Genomic DNA, 16,243 nt, shown 5'->3' on the forward strand with positions numbered 1-16,243 from the left:
AATTTACTCCCCACCTCTCAAAACACCTTCATGGAAACTGCTAAACTTCTTTTTCTCTCTTCAATACAAACCTGATTCTAGCTCCTCTTTCCTCCTGCCTTTTGCCCTGAGATGGATTTCGGCTCGTCTTTTCTCCATTCATCCATGCGTTCTTCATTCATCTCTTTACACACACAGTCAAAGAATGAAATTTCAATACCAGGGAATAGGACAGCTCTTTCACTTAGTAGCTAATCTTTATTGCCCATACGTCCAAAAAAGACGATTCCCTGGAAAACAGATCAAAAACTTTGGGAAACTGATCAAAAACTTACTGAAACTTTGAGTAATTGAATTAAAGCTAATAATCGCAGTGCGGTGTTTCTGCAGGTGAAAGGCTGGAAAGGTTTATGACCTTGTTTCACTGGAACAATTCCAGCTTCCCTAAATTATTCACCAGGACACACGGATCACTTTTCGAGAAAACGAATCATCTCTTGGATCCCTTGTGATTGCAGGGTAACATCTGGTTAAAATTTAACGCATAAAGTATATATAATTGGTTAATAATTCAATGCTTTTGTATATAAATATATTACCAGCACAATCGTAAAGACACTGAATTAAGCTGCAAAAAGAAAAGGAGTACTTGTGGCACCTTGGAGACTAACAAATTTATTTGAGCATAAGCTTTCCTGAGCTACAGCTCACTTCATCGAAAAGCTTATGCTCAAATAAATTGGTTAGTCTCTAAGGTGCCACAAGTCCTCCTTTTCTTTTTGCGGATACAGACTAACAGGGCTGCTACTCTGAAACCTGAATTAAGCTGCTCACTCAATTTTTAGTATTGTAAAGATGAGCAAAGTGACTAATTAGATGAGTGTACAGGTGACTTGTTTTTCTCCCTTAGAGCTGGACATGATGGTGTGAGCTGGTTGTTTGCCAAGTGTTTGACTTTTATTCAAAGTCTGAAAACCTGAACTTCAGCCTTTTTAGGAGGAGTGGGGGAGAGAAGGACTCAGTCCGTCGTATTGTCCGTTTTGGACTGCTAAAAGTCAGCAAAGACAACAAAGAAATCTTTAGGCAGCCAGTTTCGGGTTTTGAAACTGTCTATTCCTGGGGCGGATTTACTGAATATCTGGATGTACTTGGTAATGTGATTTTGTTTCTTCAGTTTCACCTGGACAGTATAGGAGGCTTTCGATTCCATCCCGCTCTCAGATCCCATTGACCGATCTGGCAGGATCGGGCCGCTTTTGACTTACCTTATTACTATTTGTAAGTACTTTTGACGCGCATTTCTGTATTTGAATGAAGTAGGGCAAGAAGAGGTGAATTGTGCAGTATACACTACACATCACGGAGAGGGCACTTGTTTTACACGGGACAGCACGGCTTCTCCATCAGACTGTGAGTCTTTATCTTTACTGCACCAGAAACCCACCATATATGTGCATACCTTTTGAATGAATCCTTTGGAAAAGATTTGTGATCTGCTGATACATTGTCAGGAAGAAAAGCTCCACAACTGTGAATCTCTCTCTCGAGCTAGACATTTACTATATATCAAAAGTGATTAGCTGACAAATTGATCTTGATCTTTGAAGATTCTCCAGCTGACTAGGCGGTTGGAAGTTTCAAATTGTGGATTTGGCTCGTTCCTTTGAACAGAACTCCTGCGCTATTTCTCTTGGCACTGAGTTCTTGATAGACATTTTCTATAATTTCTTGTATCACTTCAGCACTTAAACCGATCACTGAAACGTTTGCAGGCGAGAATGAGCGTCAAAACGTGCTGCAGTTGGCTTGGTTTGTCTGCCCCAAAGGGGATGTCGCACTTTGAGAGCTGATGCTTTGGGATGGGAGGCAGAAAACGCCGCGACAAATTAGCCTTTATATGGGCAGCTAAAATTTCTCCCAGGTTCGTGGTCCCACGGTTGTTCGTACAGTGTATGCCATAATTTATTTAGTAACAATTTTAAAGTGGCTCTTGACTTGTGTTTTTGGTTTGGATTCTTTAACCAGTTGAGGCAGGTGCAATGTAACAAGACTAACCGAACCGAAGGAAGAATTTACCAAGAAAATCAATTTATTAAGCGTTTGCCTTTGCAAAAACGCTGTATTCAAGGCAACAATAATTATTTGGCTCTGATCTTCGCGTTTCATTTGGTTCCTTAACCCCCGTTATACTTCGAAGAACTAAAAATCAGCCCCTTTATAGGTAAATCATCAGTTATACTCTGAGTAGTATTTGGTTTCACAATAGTTTTAGGAAAGAACAAACAAATACTGAAAATATGTATTGGATAGATTCAAAACACAGCCGGGAGATCATTAGCTTTCCCTTACATCTTCCTGTCATAATTACCCAACTTCGCTATTGTTTTTGGTTTAACGTAATACACGCATATCAAATCCCTTGAATTCCCCATTGTGCTTCTGCAGAATGGTTCCTAATTAAATGTGCTATTTTGTGTTTCCCATCTGCAAACAAAAATACCTACTCTGCTGGATTTTTAAGTCCCGTGTATCACTCTCTAACCAGAGCGTGTTCTGCTGTCCAGCCCTTGATGATCTAGTTGAATGTCTGGACATTGTGCCAAGGAGCGTATTTGAAGCAGATAAGTACGTATAATACAAATGCGTTTTGTTAGACCTGATGGATGCTATTTTTCCTTTAATAGGTTTGTAGCAAACTAACACAATGACACAATGTATTCCTTTTCAAGGTGCATTGTTAATCAGGTCTATTAAGAGTGCGTTGAGCTATTTCTCGCTCCTATTGAACAGTCTGTTGCTCAAACACAACAGCCAACAAGCGCCAGCTGCCTCAACAAAAGTAGAAACCTAACCCCTTTATGGAATGTTTTAACAGAAAGGGGTAGCTGTGTTTAATTAAAAACATTGATGTTTCACTGAAACAATGGAAACTCAAGTTCAAGTGGTGCTCTATTGATTTAAGATGATTTTACTAGCTATGGGTATAATTCCTTCTTTCTGCTTTCACTCGTGCTAAAGGGACCCTTCTTTCGGCATTATTTGGGTGAATGGTAAAAGACAGAGATGGCGATTGCCTTAGAAACCTGATTAACGCCACTTTGCTCCAGGAGAAGGTGTTTAATTTCTGAGCGCACCCCATATTTTTTGTCAGTTTATTCACCGTAGGGAAGCTTTGAAAGTCGCTCCTCTCAGCAGGTTAAAAAGTGAAATATGCGTCCTGGCATTTAAATGTCTTTGTTATTGTGGCAAGGGTAGTTGTTGGGAGCTGCACGACCGGAATACTAACGGTTTGCAGCGAGTGGTGGGAAGTTCCTTTGTGTGTGTGTCCACACTTCTCACTTCGGCAACAACTGGATCACTCTGCTGGGCTTTCAGCCCTGGGGCTTGTCTGGGAAAGCCACTCTCCGAAGGGATACTTCCGCTCTGGGGCTTTTCAGGCTTTCGTCGTACACTGAAGAAAGGAAGTCGCTCGCTCTTGCCCCGGGGAAATAGAATTTAGCCCCGTACATGTCTGGCCACGTGGAATAAAATAAATGTTACCGCAAATAAATGTGTCTAAGCCTGCTGCTCCTTAGCGCACTGGCATGTGTTGCTTTATATTTCCGCATCCAGGGCATGCACTCAAATCCGTAACCCGCCCACGAGCCCACCACTAGGGTGGTATAAATCACAGCCTTGAGCCCCTCCACAGTGTAGGGAGCACATGCTTCTCCTGCGGGTTCGGGGTCTGGTTTCTTTTCCAGCCATCGGAATCATAAGAAATCCACGCCCCGGCTTTCCCATCGGGTTTAAAGGGAAGGCAGCGCACTCCCCACCTCCACCCCGGACAAGGCGTGGCTGTGAAAGGACACAAAGCACGCGCCCCCGCGGCTGGCTTGAAGGAAACCCCAAGGATACACCCGCACACACCGTCGCGCCTTGCGGTGCATCAGCCGCTCTCCGAAGCAAACCCGTGTCAGGAGCTAGGGAGTTAAACATTCAACTCTAACCTGAAGTCTCTAATCTGCCAGCTGCATCCAAACCCGCTCGGAGACAGACGGGCCGGGGAGAGGATTCTCCTGTGCCGGGGACGGGCGGGGAGGGAGAATCCTGTCCTCGCTTTTACTCCGGATTGCAGTGAGTGGGTACATTGCCCACTGGATCAGGCGCCTTTCAAACAGGTGCTTTTTACACGGTGCTGGAAACTAGCGGTCCCCCTCGCTGGCAGAGTGAGCGAGGAGCGCTCCTGACGGAGAGGCCTGGGGAGACCGAGAGGACTCCCTTCCCCTTCTCCTGCCCCTCACCAGGCTGTTGTCCAGACTCCTTGGCACAACCCCTTAGGACGCGTGGACTCTATTTCTTTCAAGAAAAAGTAAACAGGTTGGGGTGTCTCTTCCCTGTTTTCATAGGCAACTCAAAATAAGTTATGTCAGCCCCTCCTGCTCTTTCCACTCCAGCCTACAGGATCCTGGTTTCCAATGTAGCCACTTTTAGAAAGGGAGATCTCTGGAACTTATGTTTTGTGGGGGAAGAATGGAACACAGAGTGTCTTATAATGCACGAGGAATCCCAGGGTCTTTTCCTTACTGCTGGATCCCATGGGTAATCACACCTTGAGGATGAAAGCTATTGGGGTCTAGCTGAAAAGAAACCTGGCAGATCATACATGGAATCATAGGTGATCAGTGGCTTATTTATCGGGAGATGAGAGAGAGTACTTCTTCCCAGGCTAACCACCAAGCAACCTGCCTAATGACTAAATTTTGGTGGAGTATTTTTCTCTTTTCCTCATTGTATATTGTCTGTGGTTTACATTATTTAGTAATTCTATTAGGAAATGGCTACTTCCCTCCACAGCTTCCTGTGTGGCCTTCCACAGCCACTCTAGTCCTTTCATAAATGAATCCAGGCTAGACCGCGACAACATTACTCAGGACCCTAGCATTTGAGTAATCCCCCAGAAGAAAATGGAACTGCTTGTGGGGTGACATACCATTTAGGGTGACTAAAGGGATCACAGTGAGTCTGGCCCCATTTTATTAATTAAAAGCAAAACTGTAGGTAGAGGGAAAGTCTGTTTTCTCTGCACTGAGTCTGGGAACCACACCTGTATATCTAGGAGAGCTTTACAAATACAGAATCTTGGTTCAAATGCAGAGCTGTATACTTAGTTAGGTTATTTCAGATCCTGTCCACAGCTACAAAGGTGTATTATTCAAGTGTTTAAGAAAATTTGTAATCTGTAAAGAATATTACAAAATATGGGGCAGCATTGGCTCCTTCAGCATATTATTATTTTTTAAAATTTATTCAGGACCAATATTACCAATATTTTCAAAGAATGAAGAGCTTCTTTTAAGTGTTTAAATGTGTTAATGTCTTCTAAATAAGTCAAAGTGAGAGAAAATAGTGTCAGTTTTTGTAAATTATTATAATTTGCTGTTTGCATTATGGTAGCATCTAGGGGTTCCAATCAGGGATCAGAGCCCCATTGAGTAACTAACCATTGGAACAGTTTATCAAGAGTTGTGGTGGATTCTCCATCATGGACAATTTTTAATTCAGGATTGACATTTTCCTAAAAGCTATGCTGTAGGAATTATTCTGGGGAAGTTCTGTGCTATACAGGAGGTCAAAACTAGATGATTACGCTGGTCCCTTCTGGCCTTCAAATCTGTGAATTATACAAGGCACTGTATACACACATAACAAAAGGAACCCCTGCCCTGAAAAGCTTACAATCTAGATAACTGGTATGTGGCAAATGTCCTATTAAGATATTACTAATATTTTGCAGTTGAGCTAGAACATTATAACAGGGTGACTTTCCTTTTAAGGTCTAGAGGCCTAGGGCCAACCAAGCCTAGTGACTAAGTAGGTGCACCTGAGCAGAGGTCAGCTGATTCCTCTATAAGAGCAGCAGAAAACTGGAGTGGGAGAGTGGGGGGAGGAAACAGCATCAGCTCATCCCAGAAGGAGGACTGGGGACTCCTTATCTAAGAGAGACATTTACTGGACTTGGGGCCTGGAGGGCCAATGAGTGTCAGAACTAAATAAACTGGGCTCCAAGAAGGTGTTTTAATTACCTTTCGGACTGTGATCTGGAGTTTTGAGAAGTTCAAGAAGGGAAATCGAGGCAGGGTGGTGCAGAGTGACCTCCAGCCACAAAGGGGCTCATAGGAGGTGGCTGACTCTGATACAAGCAGAAAAATAGTTCTCTTGAGATTCCTCTGGGAAGAGAAGAAAACTACTCTTGAATGTTCTGTCCATCCATGCATGATACATAAATATGCTATATACGTAGAGAAATTTAGATGCAGATAATATCTGATTTATAGGTTCTGTAGGAACAATGTATATACACATTACATATAAAAAATATGCTGAAAGAACATTAAGGGGCAGGTCAAGTACCCAAAAGTTAGGAATGCCAGAATTAAGGTTGTGCCATGCAAACTTAATTTGATCCCCTTATGCACAGACATTATACTAGTCTTGTCCTATATCCACATGAGAAGTCTGTGGCACAGCTAAGTTTAGAACCCTGCTCTCCTGGATCCCCATCCTGTGTCTTACGTACAAAAGAATAGCCTTTCTGTCTTTGGAAACCTCTGCCTCATTCTGAGTCTCCTGAGCACTGAATGAGGCTAGGACTCTGAGAAACAAAGAGAATAGTTTAATTACAAATAGTGTAATTAAAGACTACATCACTGTATTTGATCTCCTAGGTAAAAAAAATAAACAGCAAAATGAGAAATTCCATCATGTGGCACCATACTGGCTTCCCACATTGCTACAGCAACTGAGCTAATGGGGTAACTGGTAGCAGTAGTAGACTGTTATTGTCAAAGTAGACCAGCCACCAGAGGGAAGCAACTGACGGAGAAGTCACTATTTTACAGTCATTTTCCTCCACATCCTCTAGGATATCTAAGAAGGGTTGATGTTGTTCAATGGCTACAAGAAAAGGCAAGGAACTTGAAGGATCCAAATCCAAGGGGAGCCACTCCAACACTGCTGTAGTTACTCCAAGTGCAGATATTGGGCTAAAGAAGCAGGTCCCATCAATAGTCAGTAAACAACTACTGACTGCATCTTCTTCTGATAAATACATTTCAAATATTGTCTGTAAAACAACTGTGTGTGTTAATTCATGTCCAAGTTCAGTGGTGATCGTTTAAAAGAAGGTACACCTGAGGAGCCAAAGTTTACTTGCCTTGCTCACACAGGCAGTTCCATTGACGCCTTGTGTGAGGAAGGCAAGAAGGATTTGACCCCGGGATAACTTATACTAGCAGTTATTTTTTCGGAATGTGCACATTCTGAACCCATTTCACCCTCACATCCCCCCAGACACACCACAGTGTCTTCCTGCTCCTCCTCACCTCTGAGATTACCTGATGCACCCCATCTTGCCCACAGCAGAGGCTCTCTAATGTGTTCCTATTTATTCCCCCTCCTGGGACATGCGATAACCCCCACGGAAGTCAATGGAAAGACTCCCATTGACTTCAATAGAGGTGGATCCAGCTGCAATGAGACCTCTTGTCCACCCTGTCTGTTTGTAGAGGAAGTGCTCATCCTCCACGTGTAAAATGGATCTTTTGGGTTTTTTAAACAATTGAGAGCAATAGACTTGCATTGACCTGAAAAGGTGGGAAACAAACAAATAATGCTATCTTTGTTCTGACGGTTGTTTGTGGGGGTTGAGTATTGTTCAGAAGCCCTTATGCTTTCATTTTCTTTAATTTGTGTTTACATGGATTACATTTTTGAGGCACTGGAAGAACACCTACACAGGAAGCGATCCTTAGCATAGCACAAACATCTCCTCTGAGAGCTTAACAAAGGCTCTGTTGTACAGAGCTATAGTAACAGAAACAGTCTTGCCAGAAGAATGAATGTCCAGCACACCAAACCATATGCATATTGAAGTATGTATTTCAATTGATACCCGTTGAAGAAATAAGCATGTTTAAGGAATAATCCTCTACTGCACACAAGTTACAATGAAGTGTAATGTTAACCTAGTATTGGAACTGCTATGTGAAATGACTTTTTCTGAGTGCTACACCAATCATTTCCTTCCAATGAAGTTCTGTTACATATTATAGACAAAGGGAGTTTTGCGACTGAATGATCACACCCTAAAAAATTATAAAAATTCTAAAATATTTTGTTTGTGTTCAGTGGATTTGTATATTCAATGTGTTGTTACTGTCCCAAAAAGCCTCAAGAAAGTCTCAGTTAGACTAGGCAGTAGCAATGCTCTGCTGTAATGTGTATTCTGATAGCTGTCTCTTTTCTGCAGTTGTTAAAATAGATTTATGGTGCAATGGAGGGGAATTTGTTTGAACCATAAACCACTCAAGATATTAAGTATCAGTCTCTATCAGTTATTGTTTGCAGTTATTACTGTATACAGTCATAAGAGGTTGCCCCTCTATTTAGACCACTTTAAGGTATTATCAACCACATGAAATACAAGTGTTCAGTTTGCTATTAAAGAAATAGTTTATTACACCTAAGTTGTGATTACATCAAAGTTAATTCATTTACTTTTTCTCTACAGTTTGTATCTCCGTGAGAGAATGAAGAAGCAAAGATTCTAGTAGCCACATACATTATGGACCTGATCCAAAGCTCACTGAAGTCAATGGGAATCTTACAGCTTACTTGTATACAGAGGTACCCATGATCTTATTAGGAGGCAACAGAAACCAAGAAGGTATTTTTATCCTTAAATATATTCCATTGCTATCCTTAATTAATCCTTACATATATTTCCTATTCCATTAGTAGGGTTTAAGCATATCTTAAGTGATGCAGAGACCTTGGGTGGCCCCTCTTACAGAGGAATATATTTTACCCACTGTGCCTAGATATTTTGCCAAGTAACTCTTGGGTAGGTGCATCAGAAATATTTAGATAGACAATACAATCCTATGTGATATCAGACTTAGTTGCTGAAATGATTTGCAGTAAAGAGACTGAAAATAAGGAATGAGCAGCAGGAAGAGATGAACTTCTAAGGGTGTGGCTACACTGTGAAGTTGTCGACAAAACTTTTGTCTTTCACGGTACTTAAAAAAGCCCTCCCATGAAAGACAAAAGTTTTGCCGACGCAAGTGGCAGTGTGAACGTGGCTTTGTCGGCAGGAGCGCTCTCCTGCCGACAAAGCTAATGCCACTCGCGGGGCTGGAAGTATTTTGTTGGCAAAAGTGCCAACAAAGAGTGTTTACACATGCTGACTTTTAGCAACAAGACTGTGTCAAGTAAAAAAAGAGCTTCTTTTCAAGAATGAGAGAAGACAAATACAGAAAATATTTGATACTTCAGCAGAAATGTTTTGTCAGAGAATGGTTTCCATGATATGTCAACAGCCCTTTAAGCATACAGCATTTAAGAATATTTACTTTTCTAGTTGTTATTCAGAAGTGTTTTGACATATGTTTCATTCGATCCATCCTGATTCTTTGCCATTTTCTGCCTGTAGGCATCTCACATTACTGCATTTCTACATCCTCTACAATCAGTCTCTTCATTTATTAGTGTTGTCTCTTGAGCAGATTGGGCAAAAGGAACACTGAGCTATGTGATTTGACCAGCAGACTAGAGCATCTAGTGTAAGGGCCCAGTCCTGTCCCCCTTGAACTCAATGGCAAAAGTCTGATGGGAGCAGGATCAGACTTTCTGTAGAAGATGTCAGGGTCAGGAGAGTATATAAATAATCCAAAATATTGGATCATCATTTATTTTTCCAGATTTTAAATCCAGATTTTAAAAACAATGCAGAAATATTCAGACTGGAATTCTACATATAGTTATGAGGTAACATCTCCTCCACAAAATGATGTTTTAATATGCTGCCTCTCTGTGCTTGACTGTGACTGGCTGTGACAGTGACTTAAAATTTTATCAGTGAAGTAGATGAATAAGGATATCAGAAACATTTTTCTGGATCTGTCCTTACAAAATATAAATGTTAGGTTAAAATTATTAAGCTTGATTATAATCTGTGTAAACCTATTTAAAAGACCGAATTTAAAAAAAATCAGTTAGGACCTGATTTTTAGATTGTTTCCTAGGAAAAATTCTATTTGAGACAAATCCTGGTTCCAGTTAAGTTATAAGGAAAGCTTCTGTTGATTTAAATAGAACCAGAATTTGGCCAACTGATTTTAAAGAGAGTTTTCTGCATATAATCATAAAAGGATATTACTCCTAGTCAACTATACAGTCTCAAGCCATTTCCCAGTGAGCAGGTGTCCCCATCTCTCACTCACTCATGCGCCCCCCCCCCCAAAAAAAACAAAACAAAACCAACACCAGGAATATCACTATTTTATAGGCTTGTGGGCAATCTCAGTGAGGAAGTCCATGACTGACTAGGCATGGAAATTGAACTACCTTCTCTCCCCTACCAGTGGTTCCTCCAGGCCAGGATTAAAGAAAATAGGTGGAGCAGGATGAGGAAGGACTGTCTATCTAGCAGCTTTCATGAACACTAAAGGCAGATGCACAAAATTGCAAGTAAAGAAAAACGTATTTCTACATTCTGCAGAGAGACGATACAACTGCATGCTCCTTGCAACATCATCATATGCCCATTTAGAAAAAAATACAATGCTGATGCTTATAGATATAAAATTTAGAAATATGTCCAAAACATTCACTTTTTCAGCATGTAAATAAAATCATTTGTCAAAGTATTTTTTTTTATATTGAAGTTGGAACCATTTGGAATACAGCATTTGAGCTCTTAGCTTTTATTTTTTAAAATACTAAGTAGGGATATTTACTCCACTTTCACAAAGACTGGATTACAATTTCCCATGATCAAAATTGATGAAACTCCATAATCGTTATGGGACTCTAACTACCACTATGGAACTTGAGAAATAAAGTCCAACATGAGACACAGTGGATAGATGTTTGTACTACACCTTCTAACCAACATTTAAGATGGAGTCAATTTTCAGACTCCTACACAAGCAGTTATGGGTGGTATATAAGATATTTTCAAGCTGATGGCCACAGGGGCGGGAGCAGAGGCACAGGTGGAGTGTAGCTCTGGGCTCCAGTGGAGGAAGGATGGGTTCCCAGGTAGAAGAAGGGGTGCGCCGGGCCAGGGACTAACCTCCCTGAACCTGCGGTTCACCCGCCACCCATGCCAGGGACACAAGGCCATACTCTGAGTGCCACTAAACCTTCAATGGCCAGAAGCTGGGGCTGAGAGTGGACTACAGGGGATGGATCAATCAAAATTAGCCTGTTCTATTCATTCCCACTAAAGCATCTGGCACTGGTCACTGTCAGGGACAGAATACTAGCTAGATGGACCACTGTCTGACCCTGTATGCCCATTCTTAAGTTCTTACTTTATGGTCTTATAGTATGGACTTTACATTAGTGCCAAATCCTCAGATGGTGTAAACTGGCATAGCTCTATGAGCTGAGGCTGTTCTAAGTAACCCTGTGGGTTGAATCAACCTCTGACAACGCTGAAGAACAGAGGAATGCAAGTGTAGCATTCAAGCGCCTTTGCCCAACCCCCATAGGTCCACAGGTTGGCTGGACAGACCCAAGGATCAGGGCCGTTATGTTTCAGCAGTGGCAACTGTCTCTGTAGAGTGAGTCCTTTGCTAGTATTATTACTAGCACCAGTATTATCATTAGCGGTAGTGTTATTACTGTTTTATTAGTAGCTTTGCATTTGTATTACCTTGGGTTTTCTTTTCTTTAACTCTCTCTCAAGATATATAGAGTCTGGTCTGCACAGTACTTGGATGGGAATCTCTAAAGAAAACCCAGTTGTAAGAGGCACTCTTCTATTTGGGTCACCAGTAAAATAATATCCCAGCATGGTTAAAATAAGATAGTGAGCTGCTGTTTTAGGTGAGAAGTGATCGTTATAGTTCCATAGAGCTTTCCACACTGTTAGATTGTAACCCTAGAATACTGGGTTGTTATTTTCTACCTACCTAAACTGTTCCTTAATTTTCAATTGGATAGCCTTTTCTAATTTTCCCTCCTAAAAATCTGTTGTGTGATGTTACAGAACAGCTGTTGTATTCTACCTTATCAGTAGATGAGTGTTCACTCCATATCCAGGCCTGCATCATCCCCTAGGGATCTGCAGGCAGAAAGGATACTCCTGGTATGATTCTCCCTGCCTGAAAAGAAGCATCCCCCACTCCCTTGATCCTTATGGAAACCACTGTGCTGTCGCTCCTCACCTAATGGGTTCTCTGTGGTAAGCCTTAGGAGGAGGAGAAGGGGACTGGCCATACTGTATTACCATTCTGTGTTGTCCTGTAGGACTTCCTCATGGATATCCAGCAGAATGTTTGTACTGTTGGAAGCTGTATTAGTTCCCATGGGGCCTTCTCTATGGCTGCTTCTGAGCAGTCACCATAGGGATACCAAGCCAATAATAGCAGACTCGAGGGACTAGAGAAACAGCATGGATACTCCAATTTCTTCTGAAGGGAGGAGTAATTCCTCAGGAAACCCCAGGAGCCATGGGGTTAGGACAACTCCCTCACTTAATCCCAAAAATCTTGCTTGTTTTATGATCTACTAGAATGTTGCCACCCCCCAAAGACCACAGACATTCTATTCACCGGTTCCCGGCATTTGTGCTCATGCATCTTTGAAAAGGTTTGTTTTAGGTAAAAATTGTCAAATTACAAAAATTCTGAAGTTCCTTGTATACTACTTTCCTTTGCAGGAGAATATGGAACCAGTCACTGATGTATACATGTATACATTTTATATATGTGAGTAGACTGTGCATTGTGTGAAGAAGGTATAGACAGAGTTGAGGAAGAGACAGGTGCATCTGCTCCTGCCTCTTCCGCCCTTTCTCACTGGTAACTCAGTTATTCTGGGGGGAAATGTCTTGGAATTGCATCATGCCCCCTAAAATGCAGTTTCATTACTATTAAAGATATGGAGAAAGGGTTAGATCATACAAAGAAGAATTTAACATTTGCAACTATGGAAATTAATGTTAATGTATGTCAGAGTGCTGTGCGCATGGAGTGCGAAAGTATGCATCTATACTGAAAAGCTGCATTTAAAAGCAGCCCCCAAGTGCTCTCCTGTCAACTTCTGTACTCCAGCACCGCGAGACGCGCAGGCAGAGTCGATGGGGGAGCGGCAGCAGTCAACTGACCGCGGTGAAGATACCACGGTAAGTCGATCTAAGTATATCGACTTCAGCTACGTGATTCACGTAGCTGAAGTTGTGTAACTTAGATCAACCCCTCCCCCCCCGTGTAGACCAGGGCTAAGAGAGAAACCTCTTCCTGCATTTACTGACTTTTGTGGCCACTTAAGGCTCTCTTAGAGAATGGGGGAGAAGTTTGCAGTGCCAGGCTCTTCTGGAAGGAGAAAAAGAGTGATTATTCACACTATAGTAACAACTGGGTAAAGATGGCTAGTGCTAGCATAACTATAACATGATTTTAGTCTGGTGCAAGGCCAAGGGTGAAAAGGGACTTTTCCCCTGAAAACTGTGTGTATAAAGCTAGGCTACACTCCATGCTGGGAGAATATTATGGTTTCACTAGTATGGTTCTCAGACAAAACATGTGTCCATATTGATCAGAGCCCTCCTGTACTACAATTATGCCAGCAGCAACTTTTTTTAGACAAGAACAGAAGAACGGCCACACTGGGTCAGGCCAAGGGTCCATCCAGCCCAGCGTCCTGTCCTCCGACTGTGGCCAGTGCCAGGTGCCCCAGAGGGAATGAACAGAACAGGGTATCGTCAAGTGATCCATCCCCTGTCACCCATTCCCAGCTTCTGGCAAACAGAGGCTAGGGACACCATCCCTGCCTGGCCTGGCTAATAGACAGTGATGGACCTACCCTCCATGAATTTATCGAGTTCTTTTTTGAGCCCTGTTATAGTCTTGGCCGTCACAACATCTGCTGGCAAGGAGTTCCACAGGTTAACTGAGCGTTGTGTGAAAAAATACTTCCTTTTGTTTGTTTTACACCTGCTGCCTATTCATTTCATTGGGTGACCCCTAGTTCTTGTGTTATGAGAAGGTGTAAATAACACTTCTTTATTTACTTTCTCCACACCAGTCATGATTTTATAGACCTCTATCATATTCCCCCTTAGTCATCTTTTTTCCAAGCTGAAAAGTCCCAGTCTTATTAATCTCTCCTCATACGGCAGATGCTCCACAGCCCTAATGACTTTTGTTGCCCTTTTCTGAACCTTTTCCAATTCCAATATATTTGTTTGAGATGGGGTGACCACATCTGTATGCAGTATTCAAGATGTGGGCATACCATGGATTTATATAGTGGCAACAGGATATTTTCTATCTTATTATCTAGCCCTTTCTTAATGATTCCCAACATTCTGTTTGCTTTTTTGACTGCTGCTGCACATTGAGTGGATGTTTTCAGAGAACTATCCACGACTCCAAGATCTCTTTCTTGAGTGGTAACGCTAATTTAAACCCCATCATTTTATACGTATAGTTGGGATTATGTTTTCCAGTGTGCATTACTTTGCATTTATCAACACTGAATTTCATCTGCCATTTTGTTGCCCAGTCACACAGTTCTGAGAGATCCTTTTGTAGCTCTTTGCAGTCTGCCTGGGACTGAACTATCTTGAGTAGTTTTGTATAATCTGTTTACTCCTTTTTCCAGATCATTTATGAATATGTTGAATAGGACTGGGCCCAGTACGGACCCCTGGGGAACACCACTATTTACATCTCTCCATTCTGAAAACTGACCATTTATTCCTACCCTTTGTTTCCTATCTTTTAACCAGTTACTAATCCATGAGATGACCTTCCCTCTTATCCCATGACTGCTTACTTTGCTTTATAGCCTTTGGTGAAGAATCTTGTTGAAGGCTTTCTGAAAATCTAAATACACTACATCCACTGGATTGGCCCTGTTCACATGCTTGTTGATCTCATCAAATAATTCTAGTAGATTGGTGAGGCATGATTTCCCTTTACAAAAACCAAGCTGACGCTTCCCCAACAAATTATGTTCATCTATGTATCTGACAATTTTGTTCTTTATAGTTTCAACCAGTTTGCCTGGTACTGAAGTTAGGTTTACCAGTCTGTAATTTCCCGGGTCACATCTGGAGCCCTTTTTAAAAATTGGCGTCACATTAGCTATCCTCCAGTCATTTGGTACAGAAGCTGATTTAAATGATAGGTTACAGACTATGGTTAGTAGTCCTGCAATTTCACTTTTGGGTTCCTTCAGAACTCTTGGGTGAATACCATCTGGTCCTGGTGACTTATTACTGTTTAGTTTATCAATTTGTTCCAAAACCTCCTCTAATGACACCTCAATCTGGGATAGTTCCTCAGATTTGTCACCTAAAAAGAATGGCTCAGGTTTGGGAATCTCCCTCACATCCTCAACTGTGAAGACCGATGCAAAGAATTCATTTAGTTTCTCCGCAATGGCCTTATCGTCCTTGAGTGCTCCTTTAGCATCTCAATCGCCCAGTAGCCCCCCTGGTTGTTTAGCAGGCTTCCTGATTCTGATGTACTTAAAAAATTTTTTGCTATTACTTTTTGAGTCTTTGGCTAGCTGTTCTTCAAATTCTTTTTTGGCCTTCCTAACTATATTTTGACACTTCATTTGCCTGAGTTTATGCTCCTTTCTATTTCCACACTAGCACTGAACTTCCACTTTTTAAAAGATGCCTTTTGCCTCTCACTGCTTCTTTTACTTTGTTGTTCAGCCATGGTGGCTCTTTTTTGGTTCTCTTACTATGTTTTTTAATTTGGGGTATACATTTAAGTTGAACCTTTATTATGGTGTCTTTACAAAAGTTTCCATGCAGCTTTCAGGGATTTTATTTTTGGCGCTGTACCTTTTAATTTCTGTTTAACTAACCTCTTCATTTTTGCGTAGTTCCCCTTTCTGAAATTAAATGCTACAGTGTTGGGCTGCTGTGGTGTTTTCCCCCCTCAGGGATGTTAAATTTAATTATATTATGGTCACTATTACAAAGCAGTCCAGCTATATTCACCTCTTGGACCAGATCCTGTGCTCCACTTAGGACGAAATCAAGAATTGCCTCTCCTCTTGTGGGTTCCAGGACTAGCTGCTCCAAGAAGCAATCATTTATCTCTGCATCCCATCCTGAGATGATATGTACCCAGTAAATATGGGGATAGTTGAAATCCCCCATTATTATTGAGCTTTTTATTTTAATATCCTCTCTAATCTCCCTGAGCATTTCACAGTCACTATCACCGTGCTGGTCATGTGGTCAGTA

The sequence above is a fragment of the Eretmochelys imbricata genome, chromosome 1 (assembly GCF_965152235.1).
Source record: "Eretmochelys imbricata isolate rEreImb1 chromosome 1, rEreImb1.hap1, whole genome shotgun sequence".
NCBI classification, from domain to species: Eukaryota; Metazoa; Chordata; order Testudines; family Cheloniidae; genus Eretmochelys; species Eretmochelys imbricata.